Source organism: Talpa occidentalis, unplaced genomic scaffold (genome assembly GCF_014898055.3).
Source record: "Talpa occidentalis isolate TD23 unplaced genomic scaffold, MPIMG_talOcc4v2.1 talOcc4.16, whole genome shotgun sequence".
NCBI lineage: Eukaryota > Metazoa > Chordata > Mammalia > Eulipotyphla > Talpidae > Talpa > Talpa occidentalis.
The window spans coordinates 49303981-49313149 of NW_023601653.1; the positions used below are offsets into that span (position 1 = coordinate 49303981).

Sequence of the window (9169 nt, forward strand, 5' to 3'; positions counted from 1 at the left end):
ATAAAGAGCAGAATGGTAGCCAAATAAGCCAATATCACTGAAAATAGAGTTCCAAATAGACTTATGCATAGATCAAAACTCAATTTTGACAGAGGTACAGTCATTCAAGTGGGAAAAAAAAAAGATTACTCAAAAATATTGAAGTGGTAAACCATGTTTAAAAAATCTTAGAAAACTCATATGTATGCAAAAATAAATTCTAGGCATACTTTAGACAATATTAAAAGCAAAACTTTAGAAAAAAATATAGTAAAATATCCATGACTGAGGGTTAAGGAAGAATTTCCCCAAGTAGAGAGCACAAATCATGACAGAAAATCTAAATAAATTAACAGATTAAAAAAAAATTTTTTTAAAGGTTTATTTATTTATACATACAAGAATCAGGGTACAGGCCAGAGGTGCGGGGGCTGAGAGGATTCACCAGAGACAGAGTGGGGAACAGAACAGGCAGAGGTAATGAAATACAGTGCTGAGGGGAGCAGCGGGCTAGTCAGGAGAGGTCTGCTGTGCCATGTGGGTTAGCTTCCTGACTGGCCAAGGATAGAACTCGTGCTGCACTGACTGTGGATTGTTTCACAATGCTACGTCTTTACCTCTTGAGCCACCAGGGAGGCCCCAAAATTCCTTTTTTTCAATTACAGATGCCATAACAGAAGATGAACCACGGGTTAGAAAATGTTATTTTTTAGCTTATGCGTTCAAGGAATATTAGTCAATATAAAACAAAATAACATCCCATAACCGCTTACTATTTTTTTTAAAGACAAACCATCTAATAAAGAATGAGCAAAGAATATGTACAATCACTTCACAGAAGGGGAAATCCAAACAACAATAAACCTATATGTGAAAATATGGCAGATTTATTTGTTGGACAGCAAATAGATTACAAATTCAGACCTTTCACTCCTGACACCATCTCACAGCTGATAAAACAAGTACTTAAGAAAGCAGTAAGAATAAAAGACCTGAAGAAAACAATTAACCTAGTTAATTAATAGATATAGAACATTACATTCAACAGCTGAAAAAATAAATACTGAAAATAGACATTATTGTAAAGCTTATTCTGGACCATAAAGCAATTCTCAACAGATTTCAAAGGACTGAAATCAAATTACATATCCCCTAACCAACACAGAATTATTATGGAGTAGAATAAGAAATAACTAGAAAAACTTACAAATGTATGGAAATCAGACAATATGTTTGTAAATAATCACAGGTTTAAGGAGAAACCACAAGAACTAAATGATAATAAAAACACAACATACTGTAATTTGTGGAAGACAACTAAAATATTGCTCAGAGGCATACACAGTCCTTTAAATGCAAATATTAGAAGATTTAAAATCAATGTTCTATACTTCAAACAAGAATCTGGAAAGGAAAAGCATATTAAAAAATCTCAAAGAACGTGGGTGTATAAAAGTAATTTAAAAGAAGTGATAAAAGCAATAAAATACAAAAATGAACAAATCCCTTATTTTGTTTTTTTAAAACACATCAATAACATTGATTAGCACCATGAAAGAGCATAAATGACTAAGGGACAATAAAAGAGATATCCTTACAGATCATTGATGTATTAAAAGAAAAATAAGAGGACATTATTATAAAAATGTCAGTAAATCCGACAGCTGAAATACACTGCACAGATACTTGAAAAATACAATTTACCAAAAACAACCCAGAAGAAATTAAATATCTGCACAGTCCTGTATGTATTTTAAAAATCAGATCCGTTTTCTAAAAAAAACCTTCTCACGCAGATGTAGATGATTTCACTGGTGAACTCCTCTTACTAGTCAAAACAATACCAATCTTACACAAATTCTTCCAAAGAATAGAAAAATGAGCACTAAGGCCTCCCCAGTGGCACAGCAGGTTGAGCGCCACGCTGTGAAGCTCTCCACAGCCTCCATGGCGCAGATTTGATTCCAGCCAGGCCAGGGAGATTGCCACATGGCGCGACAGACCTCTCTTCTCTCGCCCACTGTTCCCTTCAGCAGTGTACTTCGGCCCTTCTGCCTGTTCCGCTCCCTGCTCTGTCTCTGGTGCTCTGTCTCTCACCCTCCCGCGCCTCTGGCCTGTACCCTAGTGCTTGTATAAATAAATAAAACTTAAAAAAAAAAAAGAAAAATGAACACTTATCAACTTCAATACACTTTATGAGCCAGCAAGACCCTGACACCAAAAACCTGAAAAAAGAAAGAATATTATCGTTGATAAATGGATTTTCCAAATGAAAGATAAGTGGATTTCCCCAAATAGATCTCTATAGGTTTAGTGCAATCCCAATAAAAATTCTAACAGATCTTTTGTGGATTTTGATGGACAAAACTGCTGATGACTATGTAGTCTCAGTAGGGGACTTAGCTGGGTGACAGCGGTGGCAGTATTATTAAGCTGAAATTACCTAATGCTGTCATCCCATGATAGGAAACAGTTTTCAAAAGAAATAAATACAGTTGTCTGTAGACTAGGCAGTTTCTTCTATAGATATTGCTAAAGATGCTGTGGCCATGTCTACCTCTGCAAAACAGATGATACTGAATTTCAACTAAGCTCCACTTCCACTCCCATTCCCAATTGTATTAGTAAGAAAAGAGTCTATTTCTTTCAAGACTTTTTTTTTCCTCCCCACACATTCCCAAATTTTCTAAGAATGTTGGGGTTCATTTTTTGCAAATAATTCTGCTGCCAAAATCAATGCAAGGTATGCAGGGAACTAGAGGTCACCGTTGCTGCTGCTTTTGGCTCCATGAAGTATCCTAGTCCTGCAGTGAACATGTCCGCTATTTCAGGGACAGTGTGGCAAGATACCACTCAGGAGCACAAGAGTCCATGAAGGGTGCAGTCTACCAAAATTCACAATTCAGTGTTCAACTAGCATTCCCCAAGCACAATCAATGTATGGGATGATTTTTGGGGAATCTTCTAAGCTCGGATTTGTATTGCACAAGTTCAGGCCCCTCTGTCAAATTTCTATACCATGTTTCAAGCCTGAGTTACTGAGTCCCAGGGCAGGTTGGGGTTAAGTGGGCAGCCGTGGGGACAGTGCAGGTTGTCCCCTGGGCTTCGGGAGAGTTAAACAGGCTTCTAGAATAAGGACAGTAAATTCTAAGAAGCGCTAACCAAAATATACTCCAGCTATGAAGCCAAAAAGCCAGGAGGACTAAACAAAGACAGGAAACGAGAAAATAAGACCTTGGACAGGGGAGGTAAACTCTAAGATAAGTGTTGAGAAAATGAGCACATCTGCCCGGAGGAGTATGGCCACTAGGAGAAAGAGCCAATCACAAAATGAAATGATGAGATTTTAGAATAGAGGGGGGAAAAAAGGTTTAAATACCCCTAGACATGCGCTCACAACAGCTTCCTTGGCCTTCCCAAGTATAGCACACTTGGGAGTCCTTACTTTCTTTCTTTAAATAAACTTTTCTTTGTTTTCTTAAACGAAGTTTCTCTCTCTCTCTCTGCTTACTTATCTAAAATGTCTGTGAATTCCTTTTTATGGCTTCGTGAGACACTTAGCTGCGGTGAACTCGTGGATGGGACTTTGCGCTGCCACTGCAGCCTGGGATCCATTCCTGGCTGGGAGACTAGGCCTGAAAACCTGCAAAATTATGGTATCATTACCTCCTAAACAATACCTACCACTACTATTGACTCATCACCCTACTTTAACCCCCCTTTCCCACTTTCCTTGAATAAAGAAATGCACCTCAGACTGTGGTCCAGGAAACTCGAGCACCTAGTTCACCTGGAAGCTTGTAGGAAATGCAAATTCTCACACAAATTGCTGGCCTTCTGAATGAGAAACTCAAAAGGTAGTACCCAGGAGTCTATTTAAAAATCTTTCCCTGGAAATCCTATGCACAATAAAGTTTTCTAGCACTGCTTTAAGTGTTTCGAAATCTTTGTCTAAAACGAGAACAGATATGTATTTTCAAACACGTATATTTCCCACTTGGCCAAGGACCCATCCTATCCTTTAGGTACTTATGTCTACTCTTTGTGATTCTTTTATGATGCTTTTAGTAGTTACAAGATTTGGAAGGCTCAGCCATTTTCTAAACGAAAGCCCCACCCTCTGACAAACATACATACACCTGGAGAGCAAAGGGATTATGCAAGACAAAATTTCACTTTTCCCTTGAGTCATCTCTCTAAATTGAGTCACTGGGTATAACCTACAGAAGCCATTGCTCTAGGTTGGACTACCATCTTCTGCACGCCCAAACTTTTCTTTAAAATCCTCATTCCTTCTGCCACCCACTACCTCTTCATTCACATCCCATGTACATTCGAAGCAATAAATACATTGTGTAATATAATCTGCCCCCAAGGAAATCAGGAGTGCCTGATCATCCATGAAGTCGGCATTTCTAATTCTCACCATATTCTGCTCTTGGCTAGTAGAGCATAGCATTTTGTACAGTCAGAAGCGCGGGAGGATGAGAGAATTCACCAGAGCCAGAGCGGGGAGCAGAGCAGACAGAAGGACCGAAGTACACTGCTGAGGGGAGCAGCGGGCGGCAGGAGAGGTCTGCGCGCCATGTGGGACCCTCCTCCGGTGGCTGGGGAGCGGCCGAGGATCGAACCGGCGCCGCAGAGGCCGCGGGCAGCTTCGCAACCCAGCGCTCAACCGCTATGCCACCAGGGAGGCCCACTATAAGGATTTTTAAAGAGTTAGGAAAGAAAATAGATAGATATAAAGATGCTTAGTCTTTGAGCATTTAATATGAATAGACACTTGAATTTGTTAGGGGTAGGTACGAGAAGGACACCAGCAGCCTCCTTAGACTTAACCATAAAAGCAAACAAAAGGGATGTTCTTACAACAGTCTTGGGAAAAAAAAATGCCTTCTCCATGCATTGTGACACACCAAATTTCTTGAATAATGCATCCCTCCTCTTCACCTACCCCCTATATTCTAATGCAATTTAGTACATGGAAAAGTCACCAACCTAAGCACAAATAAATGCCACTATGCATCCACATAAGTTGAAATCTGGTTACATTTTCCTACTAGGTTACACCAATGCTTTACTTTAGAAAGCTGGACGAAATTTCTCATGGATTTGAGCGTGCCAAAATTTCTTCATTTATCTACTAATCACCGGTATAGAAGCCATATACGTAATGTTACCTCTGAAATTAGGACATATCCTTAATAAAGCCTCTACTGCTCCCCACTGCCACCCCTTCATCTTACTCTGCTCTACACCAGAAAGCTGTTTGGCAAATTACAAAGAATAATGTGGTCTTTTCTGACAGTTTGGCTTGGGAACCCCAAATGTAAACTCACATCACTGCTACCAATGAATGATTTTATTCATTTTAAGGTACTTATTTTCTTTTATTCAAATACACTTTTTAAGACATGAATACACCAAGAGGAAGTGGAATAGGTTTTTTTCTTCTGAAGGAAAACTTACATGACGACCTCTACCTTAAAAATAATAAAAAAATACCCAGTCTAAAACTCCCATTTAAAACGGTATTCATTTTTGCATATTCAACCCCTAAAACATCAAGGTGTATGTGGGTGTGGATATGTTTATGGTTGTGTGGGCCTGGTTTGTTTAGGGAGAGGTTCCACTTCACCATTGCCACCCACTCTGTCTCAAAACCGAAGGTATTCCGAGGTGCCCCTGGGTTACCTGGAAGTGAATTCACCATACTTCAGAACCAGCACGTCTCTCTTCAAAATGTGGCTCAGGAGTCACTAAAGGAAACCACACAGTGTTAAGACTAAACATTCTTGAGTAAGCCTCAGCAATGGCAAGTTCAACAGCCTGGCCGTTGAGAGAGCAGTTACTGAAATTTTCCAAATAAATAAAGCAAACAAGTTACTTCAGGAAGAAGTTCACATCTATATGATTTATAATATTGGGAGTTGGCCCACTGAGGCAGGAGGAACCCAGTGAACTAGCAGCAAACCAGAGGCCACCCAGGCACTCAGGGCTGCCTCCAAGGTTTCAGTTCATGTTCAATTACCTACTGAATCCCCACTAGGAGTTGTTCTCTTGGGGTGGGTGACGGTGTCTCAAAACAACCAGCAAAAGTTTCTTAGTTGAATTTTATCATTCAGCATCTAAATGGGTTAATATTAACGGGGTGTGTGGGGGGGGAGCCTATTTAGAGGCCCCTGGCAGCAAGCAAATAGGGGGTAAAAATACTTCTCCAAAATCAATGTTTGCTTTGCTGAGGGCCTCCTTAGGTGTACATTGGAAACAATTCTGTCTGTCTAACACAGTTAAGTCACCCTGCAGCTTCATATGCCAGCCAGGAGTACTTAGCAGTCCAGAATCAACAGGTTGCTGCTGTTGAGCAGTACCAGAACACGGGAGCAAAAAAGAATGGAAAATGTTATATGTGACACAGCAGCCTTGATGGATGATGATGATAAAAGACAAGAATCACCTTCTTGGCCCCCATCCACTCACCTCTAAATGGGCACTATCTCCAAGGATAGGTGTAGCTATTAGGGCAAAAAATGCTGCTCTGTAACTGGTCTCTATGTGTCATTCTCAAGCACATCCAAATGCATACACACACCCCACAGTACATACTATGTAGGGTGGAAATCTGAAACCTACTGTTAGCAATCATACCCATATATTTCTGCTTGGAATATATATAACACATATATTTTTTTTATATCTATATATATATAATGAGCAGAATTAGACAATAAAGCACATAAAGGACTTATATGTCTTTATTAAATTACCCAAAACATATTCATAGGTAGAAGGCATAAACTTCTACAAATGGGTTAATTATATCATTCAATTGTTTCATCTAAATATTTTATTCAAATTAAGAAGTGTCTATTAAATTTTAAAAATAATTTATATATTTATCCCAAAACAACCAAGTGAACTGTATTAGTCTAATGTCATAATACAATTTGTTAATTAGCAAGTTAAAAGAGCAACTTATCTCCTGGTCATAGGCATTAGTCAAATGACAATATACAGCGTTTCCAGGCTCCCAGGTACCCAGGCACAGATGTCCTCTTTAGTTCACCATAATGTAACTAATATATTGATACATTTTTACAAAAACTATATATAACCATCCATAAGTTCTACCTCTTACAGAGGCATAACTATAGACATGACTAGTAGAAAAAAGTATTTGTAAACATTTTAAATAACCCTTCAAATATTCATCTCAGTGAAACATTCTTTGAACACAGTAGGTACATGTAAGTATCTGTGAAAATGTCAGACATGCATATAAACACATTTATATATTTATGCATATGTTGACATAAGATGCTGGTGTCATTCTGTTTGATACTGGTTATATGACATTCAACAGGCAGAGAGAAACAATATAAGCTAAGATGGAAGAAATTGATTTTTTAAAACAAGATAGATTTAATGACCATGAAGAAAGAACAAACAATAAAATCAGGAAATAGAAGCCATTCATGAAAAGGAAGCCTAAGTGTCAAAATGATTTTAGAGAAGTTGAATAGCCCTCATAAAGTACAAGACATAAAAAACACTTGTTTAAATTAGAAAAAAAAATGGAAAAATTAAAACAAAATATGCTTTCTCATAGGACATAAACAGTGAGAAAGTATTTATAGATGAAAAGACTGATGAAATGCAAAAATTGTGACATTATCAGAACATTTCATAAATTTATAAGACAGGCAGAGAAGATGGAAAACATAAAAGCCTAAACTGAGAGACATGGGTAGTTATAAGACTGAAAAGGCTGAAAAGTGGAGTTTTGTTTCATTTTCAAGTTTTACAAATTTTTCAAAAGGTTGGTAAAATGATTGCTGAATGTGGGAGTTCAGTGAGCAAACTGGTAGGAAATGGCCTTGCAAAAGTGACATTACGTAAGCTAATTACAAGTTCAAACGCAAAGCCCCCAACTCTAGTGACCCCTGCAGTGCACACACTGCCTTTCAGATGCAGTTATCACAGGGAAGCAAGAGTTGGGACAGCTACAAAATAATGAGTTCCTTTGATTACGTAGTGCAGAGCCCAGAGATGGTCCTAGAAACCTGGGGTTGTTTGGAATGGCAGCAGAACACGGCCTATCCTCACCAATGCAATGAAGGTGAAGAATAAATGCCTTTGATTTACTTTCAGTGCAATGACTGTATAGCCAGGCTCAAATTGGAGCTGTAAATCCAGGTAATACCCCCACAATCCAAAAACAGACAGAAAGTAATTGTTTCTCGCGAAACCTCTCCTAAGTAGAAGCAGCAATAATTTATGGCAATGGGAATCTCTAGAAATAGAGTTTACAAAGCTGTATTGGATTTAGGGGTACAAGTTCACCCCTCTTCAGAAGTACGTCACCACACGACCCCTCCACCAAAGCCAAGCCTAGTCCTCACCATCGTCCAGGAAGCCACTCCCCTGGGTCCCCCACCCCTCGCCCTTTGGTAACGGGTTTCACAGTGCGAACTTTTAAAATTGTTTCTTTTTATTGAGGTAACTGGTTTACAACCCTGCAAAGGATTTAGGGGTACAAGTTTGCACCTCTTCACCACACCCTTCACCATAACCCTCTGCCACAGTCGATGGGGCGCCTTCCTATGGAAAATGTTCGAGTGCTAAGAGACCCAGACCCAGAAAACTACCCAAGTCCAACCATTTGCCACAAAATGCCTGCAAGCACGCGCACAGCTGGTGAACCTGAAAGAGGGCTACATACCCCAGCCAAAGAGAGCGCGGCGCCACAGGCTACCCCTCAAAATGGCGAGCTGGGTCACTGAACACTGAACGCGCAAAGGCTTCTGGGGGCACGCCCCGCCTCTGGATGGGGCTGGGGAGGCAGGGGAGCTGGCGGGCGCAAAGGCTTCTGGGGGCACGCCTCGCCTCTGGATGGGGGTGGGGAGGCAGGGAAGTTGGAGGGCGCAAAGGCTTCTGGGTACAGGCCTTGCCTCTGAACTGAACGAGATAATGGGCGGCCCTAGAGAGGGAGGGGTGAGAGGGGTGTCCGTGTGGAGCCTCGGGCTTCCTCTGGAGCACCTGTGCGGAGTAATTGAAACAGCTAGGCCACAGCCCAGCGCCCCAAGGCCCAGAGGCACCTAAGGTTGGCCTGACTGGGCAGGTGGACAGCAGGAGGAAGACGGGTAAGGACGAAAAGGTGCAACCGTCCCTCCTTGCGCGCTCAGCCCAC

The 9169-nt window shown here is 40.5% G+C and overlaps 1 long non-coding RNA gene across 1 annotated transcript in view; it reads right to left on the bottom strand.

Annotated features, from left to right (window-relative positions):
* The window catches only part of LOC129145974 (uncharacterized), a 242743-nt gene extending 233944 nt beyond the window's left edge, over nt 1-8799 (bottom strand). Inside the window, exons 1-2 of the long non-coding RNA XR_008552240.1 lie at nt 8702-8799; nt 5674-5738 (exon numbers count right to left, since the gene is read on the bottom strand). This is a non-coding gene — a long non-coding RNA (uncharacterized LOC129145974). The remainder of the gene's footprint in view (nt 1-5673; nt 5739-8701) is intronic.
* Between the last annotated feature and the right edge of the window lie 370 nt (nt 8800-9169).